Consider the following 13,741-nt stretch of genomic DNA (forward strand, 5'->3'; position numbering starts at 1 on the left):
AAGAAAATCAGTCTCATTGCTTTATTGTCGCACACCGTAGACGTGCAGCTGTTGAGCATCTGACCACCCAGATGAACCAAGAGGCTACCAACCGCGGCTACTCAACGACCGTTCAGCAACGGTGCAGCGTATGGTCCTCCGCAGCAGGCGCCCGGCTCATGCATCTGTGGTAAGTCCTGTTCATTGGCGACGAAGGCCGCATTTTGCACGCCAGTATAGCAACTGGACGTGCACTGAGTGGCGACGGGTGAATCACGTTTTATGCTCCATCAGACAGATGGCCGTCTGAAAGCAAACACCTCGCAACAGTCGTCGGAAGGGTCGGGACCGGTGGAGGAAGCGTTATGGTCTGCAGAATGTTTTCATGGCATTCCCTGGAAGGCACAGTGGATCAACACAATTCCTTGGGGACCACGTCCACGCCCTGTTGTTTTTCCTTGGGACGACGGCATTTAGCGGCAGGACAATACAGTGTGTTTGAAAAAGAACTCGCTATAATCCATTCAGGATAAGAATAAACCTGATGTAAACAAACACGAACACAATGACTGGTCAGAAGCAGTAGCACACGTAAACTGGTGTTGTTACGCTCTTGGAAGTAGGTCCTATGTTTTAGATATCTTATTACTAAGTTGCGTTAAATAAAACTTTAAGATACTCAAATGTATTAACAGCCATCAACGTTTTTCTTAATCACGCTTTAGCTGCGTACTTTTTATTTCAATAATCGCGTACAGTCATAGCCTCTGCAGCGTTGTGCTCTGATTGTCGCGCTGTTAATGCGCAGTATGAAAATGGCTGAGGCTGCTTTCTGTTCCGTAGTGCAACACGCGAATTGGAACACGGTTAAAAAGAGCTGAGAAATAGGCTATTCTTAATGTTTTTTATAAATTTACGAAGATAATCGACTTTGAAGTATTCTCAGTTTTCTATATAATGCAGTTCCCAAATTCGCGTTGAAAGTGTAGCGCAGTCGGTAGCATAACGGATTGAGAAACAAAACCCCACGGTATCATTTTCTTTTTCTCGTTCAGTTTGAAATACCTACATCTCGTAATTATAAAACTCATCACCAATTTTTATGAGTAATGCACAACTTCTTGTTTCTAATTACGTATTGAACCCGAAATTTCTGTTTCCATTTCCAATACATATTCTTAATTATCGATGTTTTATGAAAGACTGTTCATAAAAGTTATTGAGATTAAGAAAACATAACAATTTAATTTTTTAAAGCAAAAATGGAAAACCAAACCCTCTTTATTTGGACTATGTCCATCGTTTTATGCATCGAACGAATCGTAGAAACGCTGCATTTTCACATTTTCTTCTGTACCATTACAATATGAACCCAACAGAACTGATCTGGAGCCGAGCCGCGGGATCTGGCCCGAGAAGTAACAAGACTGTTAAGCTGCCAGACGTACTGAAACTGCTTTTTCACACGCCACTGCCGAACGCTGGTGGGGTATAGAACGGTCGCCATAAAGGAAGAAGAGAAAATGCTGCGCCTGGTTGGCTTTGTGGATTCTGTTGTTGATAGGCTCGTTAACAACGTAGCAGGTTACACTTTCAGAACTAAAATGTATTTCTCTGTTTCGGATAAGGAAGGAGCTAAGAGATTACCATACGAGTGACTGTAAGTAATACCTTCAGTGTCTTCAATATTTAACTACACGGTGAAATCCTTCAATACTCTCTTACGTTACACACAGCTTACGCAGAAAAATTATCCTGTGGTTAAATCAGGAATTTTCATCATTCTTGTTTTTAATTACAGTACTGCGTTAGCTAGAAACGATAACGTGTTGCGGTTTTCGTCTAGTCGTCTAAGGAGCGTATAGTGGGAGATTTGCAGTGTACTATTTCATTTTCCTTAAAAATTAAATGACATTCGAAGCTCTGCTCGTCTCTCTTTATATGTGAATTGCAGCTGACCACGCTACGGCAGGCTAGCTGTACCAGCTGAACGGCCAATGCGTCCAAGTTAAATGCACCGGTAAAGCTGTTGCCCCGTATTATCGCTAAGTCGATGTGCAAGTAGAGCAGAGCGCAAAAATTCCCCTTATTATCGTACTTGACAGTACTCGAGACGGCTTGGCTGCAGTCCCACGTCAAACGGAAATCCAATGAGGTTCCAGCAAACGCGCAAGGATACATAATCAGGTTTATTCTTATGGTGAACGGATAGTTTTAAAGTGTCCTAAAATCTGTACAAAGTGACATACACTACTCTAGTTTGTGGTGTCTGATTCATCAACTCTCCAAGTTTGACTCCGCTACATCTGCTTGGCCTTGAGACGGCCCCGGTGCTGTTTTTCCCTCTGTTCCCTCAGATCAGTCCAGGCGTGTGTGCAGTGCGGCGCAGAGCAACTCAGCAACAATGTGTACTCCGCAACAGAAAGCGCAGTGTGTTATTTGGTTTGTGAAAACTGAGTCAGTTATAACAGCGCAACGCAATTTTAGACATGAATATGGTGGTGAACCACCTACAGCAAAAACTATCCGTCATTGGCTAAACTCTTTCAAGGAAACCGGTAGTGATTTGAAAACAAAATCACCAGGTAGACAGAGAACGTTTGAAGAGGTTGTTGAACAGATCTGTGTTTGAGACGGAAAAGGGGCTTGTGTTTTTCCAACATGATGGCGCCCCACCTCTTTACAGTAACCATGTGCGTACTGCTCGACATTCGCTTTCCAGGAAGGTTATAGGCGGCCAATACCTTGGCCACCACGAAGCCCAGACTCAAACCCACTGGACTTTTTCTTTTGGGACCACATAAAAAATGTTGTGTACAGTGGAAAGATCAGAGACATCAATCATTTACGCGAAAGAATTGTCGCGGTGGTTGGGACAGTTACACCTGAAATGTTGGTGAATACGTGGCGAGAAGTGGAATATCGTCTCGACGTGAGCAGGGCAACAAATGGATCCCACGTTGAAGTCTATTAATATTTAACAAAACTTGAAGGAATTCTCTTTCATGATATGTACTTATTGATGTAATTTTTCATTAATTTCCCCATTAAATTTATACTTAAAACTAGGGAGTTCATTTTCAAACACCCTGTACAATGTGCCACACAGCTTGCAGTATACATGCATGTCTGGAAAAGCACGAGACTTAGTTTACAGTATTCCCTCGGCCACCGAACTCGCCGGTTTTAAACATTCGAGAATCTGTGGAACCACCTCGATCAGTCTGTTCGCACAGTGGATCTTCAGCCGATACATCCAGGGCGGCTGGCCGCGGCACTGGAGCCAGCGCGGCTCCACCTCCCACAATTTCACCGACTCTCTTCCTGCACGTCTCACATGGGTGCGGGCTGAAAATGTGGTTGTTCAGCCTTTTGACGGTGTATAAACATCAGAAGAAAAAGGAACATCAAATTTTCCCTAGTCACCCAGTAATGCGATAGTATTTGCGAGTAACCCTTCTTCTAAACCTAAACACAATCACTTTCACTGCTCTCGCTGGTGGTGGACAGGGGTGCCCTAGTGGCCAACTTGTTGCTGCCCCAACAGAACTAGTGAATGGATGAATTGCTCATATGGGTAGCGGCGGCTGGTTAGGCAGCAGCTGGCCGCAATTGGTTCCCCCTTTGAGTGTCGTCCACAGCCGTAGGTCCCTACAACACCATTTTCATGCCTCAATTACCAGTCTGTAGACTTCCTGGGCCCTGAGGGGCGCCGGCTGCTGTGACAGAGTGGTTCTAGGCGCTTCAGTGTGGAACCGCGCTGCTGCTACACTCGCAGGTTCGAATCCTGCCTCGGGCGTGGATGTGTGTGATGTCCTTAGGTTAGTTAGGTTTAAGTAGTTCTAAGTTCTAGGGGACTGATGACCACAGCAGTTGAGTCCCATAGTGCTCAGAGCCATTTGAACCCTGAGCGGCGTCCGTCTCACACCCAGTTGTCACCGCTCCGAACTGTCCATAGCAGCCCCCTGCTTGTGTCGCTGCAGTTCGACTACCCCTTGAGCACTCTCTTGGTGAGGAGCTGGTGACAAACTACGAAAAATCCAGGTGGTGGTTATACTCCCAAAGCCACAAAACTAATTGTGAACAGGACAATTCTTTAAAACCTAATCCTTTAAATTTCAATTGGAGCAAGAATAGGTCGATAATACGTAATTACGGCCCTCAGCATAGAAATGGGGAATGAGCATAAATCTGAGTGTGGTTGACTCTCTCTGACTGAAACAAAATTTATTAGCGTATGAGTTACTGTGATTGAAAGTATCTCCGTGAACACTGGTTGACTGCATCTAACTTAATATAGTGAAGGTACCAAACAGAAACAATAGTTAGATAAATACTCAGATTTATTCACAAGCACTTCAGTTAAAAAACATATAAATTCTACTATGAAAACCATGACAATTCTATTTTGAAACTCAGGTGTAAGTTTAATAACAATAATTGCAATCTATCTAATCCTTCATGTTCCTGACCGAAATAGTGGCAGGAGGTTGGTGACTGTCCCCAGAAATTCACGCATTCAGTACAACTGCAATGAACTTGAGACAGAAAATCGTCCTGGAATCCGCAAGTGTGAATCGAATTGAACTACTCTGTTGATGCTGCGAGTTATACTCCCCATAACTATGACTGTGTTACGCCCAGTTGCACGCTGGAGAACGGTGCAACTAGCGGTTCAGTCGTACTGGTCTCTGCAACAACTTGTAGTTTGGTAGCAGAGGTGTCCGGATCGAATCCCGAGATGGTAGTAATAGAGGATAGATCGATTTGGCGTTACATCGCAGTTGAGGCTGCAACATTTTCGAGTTGCGACAGTCTCCTGACGACGTTGTCTTCACATTTTCCACCTGAAATCTCATTGACTGGGGTAGAATTGTTTTCAGTTATGAGTCCCACTTCGAACTGAGCCCCGATGACCATCGAAGACCTGTCTGGACCCGCTCGGGACAGTGATGGGACACCATCCAAATGTCACCTACCATGCGGCCTGTCAACCAGGACTGGTGGTTGGGGTGCCATTTTTTTCCATAGCGGGATCACATTTGTTGTCATCCGCAGTACCACGTCGACAAGCCATCCTGTGCTTACATTTCGGCAAGATGATACGCCCCCTCAGACGGCGAGAGTTTCTACTGCTTGTCTTCGTCCTTGTTAAACCCTGCCTCGGCCAGAAAGGTCGCCGCCGGATCTCTCGCCAATTGAGGGCGTTTGGGGCATTATGAACAGACCCGTCCAACTTGTTCGGAACTTTGACGGTCTGACGCGCCACTTGGACAGTTTCTGGAACGGTATGCCTCATGAGGATATCCAGCCAGCAACGCCGTCAAACAATGCAAAGCCGAATAACTACTTGCATAAGGGCCAGAGGTGGACCACCGCATTATTGACTTGATCAATTTGCGAAGCTCTTTCTCTTGAATAAACCATCGATTTTTTCCGACATTGTAATCATTTATTGGTTGTATATGTACATCGCATCGATTTTACGTCCGATTCGGATAATTCCTTTATGGTGCGTCGTTCTTTTTTCGCTTAGAGTGTACTTAACATCGATTAGATGTATACTAACCTGGTGTTTAGGTGTGTTAAAAGCAGTGACCCCATATAGGCAATAAACGAGGGTTGCTATGCCTCCATATATCTAATTTCTGGAACTTTCAAGGTCATCCAACTACCTACTTTTTAGCAATGGAGCAGGATCTTTTTTAAAACGCGTAAGGAAGTTCACCTCCCGCCAGAGAGCATTATCAGCACAAGTGATGCATCTATTTAATATTTAAATAACTGCCAGTGTTGTTGGGATAGGGTGGGATTAATTGCAACGTTTTTATTTAAGCGAACACAACACCGAGGTGTGCCCGCGCAGCCTCTCAATCCAGCATTGCGTTCCTGTGTTACCGGGACAATCAGACTTCACCCACTCTAGCGTGTAGCTAACTCGCCTCACCGCAGGCTCATACCGTCGCACAGCACCGCATCCATTGGTGCTAATATCATGTGAGACTACGTGACCTCTGGTCATACTTTCTACTATTCCCACAGCGGAACCATCATTGTGGTTCCTCATCCCGCTAGCTTCCAGTTTAACTACAAACGCATTCGAGTAAAGCGTATGGTGTAAGTGAGGTGTAATCTATATTTTGCACTTCCTACCTGGTCGAAAGTATCCGGACGCTAGCCTAGCGATCGCAGCTACATCTCCCTCGTAATAGTCATCTTGTGTTTCAACATATATTTGCAATTTGTAGCTGCAGTCAACACAGCCAAATACAGGGTGATTCAAAAAGAATACCACAACTTTAAAAATGTGTATTTAATGAAAGAAACATAATATAACCTTCTGTTATACATCGTTACAAAGAGTATTTAAAAAGGTTTTTTTTTCACTCAAAAACAAGTTCAGAGATGTCCAATGTGGCCCCCTCCAGACACTCGAGCAATATCAACCCGATACTCCAACTCGTTCCACACTCTCTGTAGCATATCAGGCGTAACAGTTTCGATAGCTGCTGTTATTTCTCGTTTCAAATCATCAGTGGTGGCTGGGAAAGGTGGCCGAAACACCATATCCTTAACATACCCCCATAAGAAAAAATCGCAGGGGGTAAGATCAGGGCTTCTTGGAGGCCAGTGATGAAGTGCTCTGTCACGGGCTGCCTGGCGGCCGATCCATCGCCTCGGGTAGTTGACGTTCAGGTTTATACCAACGTTTAATACACCACCTATCAGGAGGTTTAACACCATACTTCGTTCGAAATGCACGCTGAACAACTGTCGTCGATTCACTTCTGCCGTACTCAATAACACAAAAAGCTTTCTGTTGAGCGGTCGCCATCTTAGCATCAACTGACGCTGACGCCTAGTCCACAGCGCCTCAAGCGAACAAGTGTACAACTAAATGAAACTTTATAGCTCCCTTAATTCGCCGACAGATTATGCTTGGCTCTGCCTTTTGTCGTTGCAGAGTTTTAAATTCCTAAAGTTGTGGTATTATTTTTGAATCACCCTGTACTGCTCATCACGCCTCGTGGGGGCACCTTCATCCCCCATCCCCCACCCTCGACCTACCACTGGTGGGTCCACCCCTGCACGCTCTCTCAGATTGAACGCGGGTGGATCTACCACAAACAGTAACGCAGACCTAACGCGTGTGGATCCACCTCTGGACGCTACCCTGGATGTAACACCTGTCGATCCACATCCGATGATGTTGATGTTTGGTGTGTGGGGCGCTCAACTGCGCGGTTATCAGCGCCCGTACAAATTCCCAATCTGTACACGTTTCAATCTCGCCACTTTCACGAATGATAATGAAATGATGAGGACAACACAAACACCCAGTCCGCGGGCAGAGAAAATCCCCAACCCGGCCGGGAATCGAACTCAGGACCCTGTGTTCCAGAGACAGCACCGCTAGCCACTAGACCACATCCGACACCCATCTCAGATCTGGTCCAGACAGTGGGAGGCACCGTGAGTAAGCGACACACGCACACACGAAATAACGCAATTGGGCTATGTGTGTGTATATATTAGGATAAACACAGATTTTCGATAACTGTTTCCATCTGTTACATAGACTTCGTATTTTTAAAGTATATACAAAAGCTTTAAAACCTTAGTTGGACAGCATTCTGTGTTATCAGCATACGAGAAAGGACAAACGGATGTCATTGTTGTTAAGTGGTTATGGAGGTAGATTTCTTTTTGTAAGAATCGGTAAACTTAAAGCTACATTCAAGATACCTTAAGTCACCAATCCATCACCACTGCAATGCGTATGTAGTTTAGAGTACCGAATGGTTGACTTTGGAATTAACTGGAAGAAGTAGTAGCTAGGAGTAACCATCTGGGGCGACCTAAAGTGGACTGAACACTTTAAACAAATAGTAGGAAAAGTGGTCAGATTGAGATTCATTGGGAGAATCTTACAGAAATGTTATTCATCCACGAAAGAAGTGGTACACAGAACACTAGTTCGACCAATTCTTGAGTACTGTTCTTCAGCCGGTATCCTTATGCAGTAGGATTAATAGAAGGGATAGCGAAGATGCAAAAAAGAGTGGCGCCTTTCTTCACAGGATCGTTTACTCGACGGCAGATGTAAAGAAGATGTTCAATAAACTCCAGTGAGAGACGCTCCAAGAAAGGCGCTGAACATCACAGAGATTTTTACTGCTGGAATTTCGAGAGATTACGTTCGAAGAAGAGTGGGCCAGTAAATTACTTTCTCCTGTACACGCCTTGCAAAATGATCATAACGAGAAAATTACAGAAATTATTTGTCATATGGAGCTTTACCAACAACCATTCTTCCTGCGCCGCACGTCCCTTTTGTGGATGGAACAGGGAAGGGGGATCAGTTAGTGATACGAGAAGTACCCTCTGACAAGTGTCTTGCGGATTATAGATGTAGATATGCTATGACTAGGCTCCAGATACATCGAGATCCTGCCGCCGTTGGATAAGCAGCTGCCAGCACCAAGTCGTATACTCCTAGCTCACTTATTTGTTACATAGTTTAATTTTTAATTTCTTTGCGTGTTTTTTGGTACTAGCATTGTTTAATTCATAAATTTCGGGCGTATTATAGTATTTGAGAGTTGTAGCATCGCGCTTTGATACCTGAATAGTGTAAATTCGCGTAGTCGTTTGCCTTCTGTTTTTGTTTTGAACGGCCGATGTCGGTTGGTCACAGTCAGTGTGCTCCCTGCCGCCGTTGGATAAGCAGCTGCCAGCAGCAAGTCGTATACTCCCAGCTCATTTATTTGTTACATAGTTTCGTATAGGAGGTGTAATTTCGAGTTTTAGTTACTGAAATCGTAAATTCAGGCACATTGTAGCGCAGTCGCTAGGCATTTGTACACATTAGTTCATACATTCTTTGCGTGTTTCCCTTGCGTTATCTAGCACGGACTCGGTGTTTCAGTAGCTGTTGTTCAACAGCGATTAGAATGGACAGGGACTGGGATTGCTCTGTTTGGATGAGGGCTGAGTTGACATCCCTTCGCTCACAGCTGCAGGCGGCGCTGACTTCGGTCGTGCAGCTTGAGGCTGTTACCAATGGGCACCACTGTGGGGAGCCGGACTTGGCTATCACGGGGATGTCAACCTCGTCCCGTCTGTCCCCAGATCGGTCTGCCGCTGTGGTTGCCCCGGTTGCTGCCCGCAGTGGGGTTGAGCCCTCGCCTGTAGTTGATTGGGAGGTCGTTCCAAGGCGTGGCAGGCAGCGAAAGACGTCCCCGGAGGCTGATCAGAAAGCCTCCCCGGTACATCTGACAAACAGGTTTCAGGTGCTGTCTCTGGCTGAGCCAGATGCAGCAGCATGCCCCGTTTCAGAGGATGATTCTCAACTTTCAAGGTCCGGGCAATCGCTTATTGGTAGTTGGGAGCTCCAATGTCAGGCGCGTAATGGGATCCCTTAGGGATATGGCGGCTAAGGAGGGAAGAAATCCAGTGTGCACTCCGTGTGCATTCCGGGTGGAGTCATTCCTGATGTGGAAAGGGTCCTTCCGGATGCCATGAAGAGCACAGGGTGCAGCCAGCTGCAGGTGGTGGCACACGTCGGCACTAAAGACGTGTGTCGCTTTGGATCTGAGGAAATTCTCTCTGGATTCCAGCGGCTATCTGATTTGGTGAAGGCTGCCGGTCTTGCTTACGAGATGAAGGCAGAGCTCACCATCTGCAGCATCGTTGACAGAACCGACTGCGGACCTTTGTTACAGAGCCGCGTGGAGGGTCTGAATCAGAGGCTCAGACGGTTTTGCGACCGTGTTGGCTGCAGATTCCTTGACTTGCGGCATAGGGTGGTGGGGTTTCGGGTTCCGCTGAATAGGTCAGGAGTTCACTACACTCATCTGGCGGCTACACGGGTAGCGGAGGCTGTGTGGCGTGGACTGGGCGGTTTTTTAGGTTAGAAGGCCTCGGGAAAGTACGGGGTGCACTGAAATCTCAAAGGGTGCATGGCAAATACAGGACGTGCTTGGATCAAGGAACAGTCGGAATTGTAGTTGTAAATTCTTGTAGTTGTGCTGGGAAAGTTCCTGAGTTCCAAGCGCTAATAGAAAGCACAGAAGCTGAAATCGTTATAGGTACAGAAAGCTGGCTAAAGCCTGAAATAAGTTGGCGGTGGAGTGTTTGTGTCTGTCAGTAGTGGTTTATCTTTTAGTGAAGTCGAAGTAGATACTCAGTGTGAATTGGTATGAGTGGAGGTTATACTTAACAGCTGAACTAAGTTAATAATTGGCTCCTTCTACCGACGCCCAGACTCCGATGATATACTTGCTGAACAGTTCAGAGAAAATTTGAGTCTCGTAACACATAAATACCCCACTCATACGGTTATAGTTGGTGGGGACTTCAACCTTCCCTCGATATGTTGGCAAAAATACTTGTTCAAAACCGGTGGTAGGCAGAACGCATCTTCCGAGATTGTCCTAAATACTTTCTCCGAAAATTATTTCGAGCAGTTAGTCCACGAACCCACGCGAATTGTAAATGGTTGCGAAAACACACTTGACCTATTAGCCACAAACAATCCAGAGCTAATAGAGAGCATCATGACTGATACAGGGATTAGTGATCACAAGGTCGTTATAGCTAGGCTCAATACCGTTTCTTCCAAATCCACCAGAAACAAACGCAAAATAATTTTATTTAAAAAAGCAGATAAAGTGTCACTAGAAGCATTCCTAAGAGACAATCTCCATTCCTTCCGAACTGACTATGCAAATGTAGACGAGATTTGGCTCAAATTCAAAGATATAGTAGCAACAGCAGTTGAAAGATTCATACCTCATAAATTGGTAAGAGATGGAACTGATCCCCCATGGTACACAGAAGAGGTCCGAACGCTGTTGCAGAGGCAACGGAAAAACCATGCGAAGTTCAGAAGAACGCGAAATCCCGAAGATCTGTTAAAATTTACAGACGCGCGAAATTTGGCACGGACTTCAATGCGAGAAGCCTTTAATAGGTTCCACAACGAAACATTGTCTAGAAATTTGGTAGAAAATCCGAAGAAATCCTGGTCGAATGTAAAGTACACAAGCGGCAAGACGCAGTCAATACCTTCGCTGCGCAGTGCCGATGGTACTGTTACCGACGACTGTGCCGCTAAAGCGGAGTTATTGATCGCAGTTTTCCGAAATTCCTTCACCAGGGAAGACGAATGGAATATTCCAGAATTTGAAACACGAACAGCTGGTAGCATGAGTTTCTTAGAAGTAGATACCTTAGGGGTTGCGAAGCAACTCAAATCGCTTGATACGGGCAAGTCTTCAGGTCCAGATTGTATACCGATTAGGTTCCTTTCAGATTACGCTGATACAATAGCTCCCTACTTAGCAATCATATACAACCGCTCGCTCACCGATAGATCTGTACCTGCAGATTGGAAAATTGCGCAGGTCGCACCAGTGTTTAAGAAGGGTAGTAGGAGTAATCCATCGAACTACAGACCTATATCAAAAATGGTTCAAATGGCTCTGAGCACTATGGGACTCAACATCTTAGGTCATAAGTCCCCTAGAACTTAGAACTAATTAAACCTAACTAACCTAAGGACATCACACACACCCATGCCCGAGGCAGGATTCGAACCTGCGACCGTAGCAGTCCCGCGGTTCCGGACTGCAGCGCCAGAACCGCTAGACCACTGCGGCCGGCACAGACCTATATCATTGACGTCTGTTTGCAGTAGGGTTTTGGAGCATATACTGTATACAAACATTATGAATCACCTCGAAGGGAACGATCTATTGATACGTAATCAGCATGGTTTCTGAAAACATCGTTCTTGTGCAACGCAGCTAGCTCTTTATTCGCACGAAGTAATGGCCGCTATCGACAGGGGATCTCAATTTGATTCAGTATTTCTAGATTTCCGGAAAGCTTTTGACACCGTTCCTCACAAGCGACTTCTAATCAAGCTGCGGGCCAATTGGGGTATTGTCTCAGTTGTGCGACTGGATTCGTGATTTCCTGTCGGGAAGGTCGCAGTTCGTAGTAATAGACGGCAAGTCATCGAGTAAAACTGAAGTGATACCAGGTGTTCCCAGGGAAGCGTCCTGGGACCTCTGCTGTTCCTGATCTATATAAATGACCTGGGTGACAATCTGAGCAGTTCTCTTAGGTTGTTCGCAGATGATGCTGTAATTTACCGTCTAGTAAGGTCATCCGAAGACCAGTATCAGTTGCAAAGCGATTTAGAAAAGATTGCTGTATGGTGTGGCAGGTGGCAGTTGACGCTAAATAACGAAAAGTGTGAGGTGATCCACATGAGTTCCAAAATAAATCCGTTGGAATTCGATTACTCGATAAATAGTACAATTGTCAAGGCTGTCAATTCAATTAAGTACCTGGGTGTAAAAATTACGAACAACTTCAGCTGGAAGACCACATAGATAATATTGTGGGGAAGGCGAGCCAAAGGTTGCGCTTCATTGGCAGGACACTTAGAAGATGCAACAAGTCCACTAAAGAGACAGCTTACACTATACTCGTTCGTCCTCTGTTAGAATATTGCTGCGCGGTGTGGGATCCTTACCAGGTGGGATTGACGGAGGACATAGAAAGGGTGCAAAAAAGGGCAGCTCGTTTTGTATTATCACGTAATAGGGGAGAGAGGGTGGCAGATACGATACGCGAGTTGGGATGGAAGTCATTAAAGCAAGGACGTTTTTCGTCGTGGCGAGATCTATTTACGAAATTTCAGTCACCAACTTTCTCTTCCGAATGCGAAAATATTTTGTTGAGCCCCACCTACATAGGTAGGAATGATCATCAAAATCAAATAAGAGAAATCAGAGCTCGAGCAGAAAGGTTTAGGTGTTCGTTTTTCCCGCGCGCTGTTCTGGGGTGGAATGGGAGGGAGATAGTATGATTGTGGTTCGATGAACCCTCTGCCAAGCACTTCAATGTGAATTGCAGAGTAATCATGTAGATGTAGATTATGGACGTTCTTATGCAGACATACTGACAAGACCCAGTTTTGTCCCGATGTTACAAAATACTGTTACAAGCTTTGCTCAAGTACTGAAGTAACGACATCTTTAGTGCGACATATAAGTGCTGCCTCAGTTTTCTTTATATTAACAATTTTATGTTGACAAGATCGTTCCACGGATGGTGTTGCGTGTTGCGTATCGTGTATCGGCGATGCAGGCACTTAGATCTAGCGCCATCATTCGAGAAAATACCAGACTTCTTCAGTAGTATGGGGCTCAAACTATTTAAGCACCACCACGCGGAAGAATCGGTCAGTTCCGATTTGAATAGCAATGTGATAAAACGATTCTTTCTAAATGGTTCAAATGGCTCTAAGCACTATGGGACTTAACATCTGAGGTCATCAGTCCCCCAGAACTTAGAACTACTTAAACCTAACTAACCTAAAGACATCACACACATCCATGCCCGAGGCAGGATTCGAACCTGCGACCGTAGCAGCCGCGTGGCTCCGGACTGAAGCGCCTAGAACCGCTCGGCCACAGCGGCCGGCTTCACCCCATCCGTCAGACCGTTTCTGTGTACAGAGAACATGGGCTGTACTATCACCCTGGGGCACTCTTGGCGATGCACTTACCTCTCATGAACACTGGCCGTCCAGGACATCGTACTAGTTTCTGTTACTGGATCTACAATGAAGCGCCAAATAAAATGGTATAGGCATGCGTATTCAAATACAGAGACGTCTAACCAGGCAGAATAAGGCGCTGCGGTCGGCAACGTTTAATAAGACAACATGTGTCTGGGGCAGTTG

The sequence above is a fragment of the Schistocerca nitens genome, chromosome 8 (assembly GCF_023898315.1).
Source record: "Schistocerca nitens isolate TAMUIC-IGC-003100 chromosome 8, iqSchNite1.1, whole genome shotgun sequence".
Classification (NCBI taxonomy): Eukaryota; Metazoa; Arthropoda; class Insecta; order Orthoptera; family Acrididae; genus Schistocerca; species Schistocerca nitens.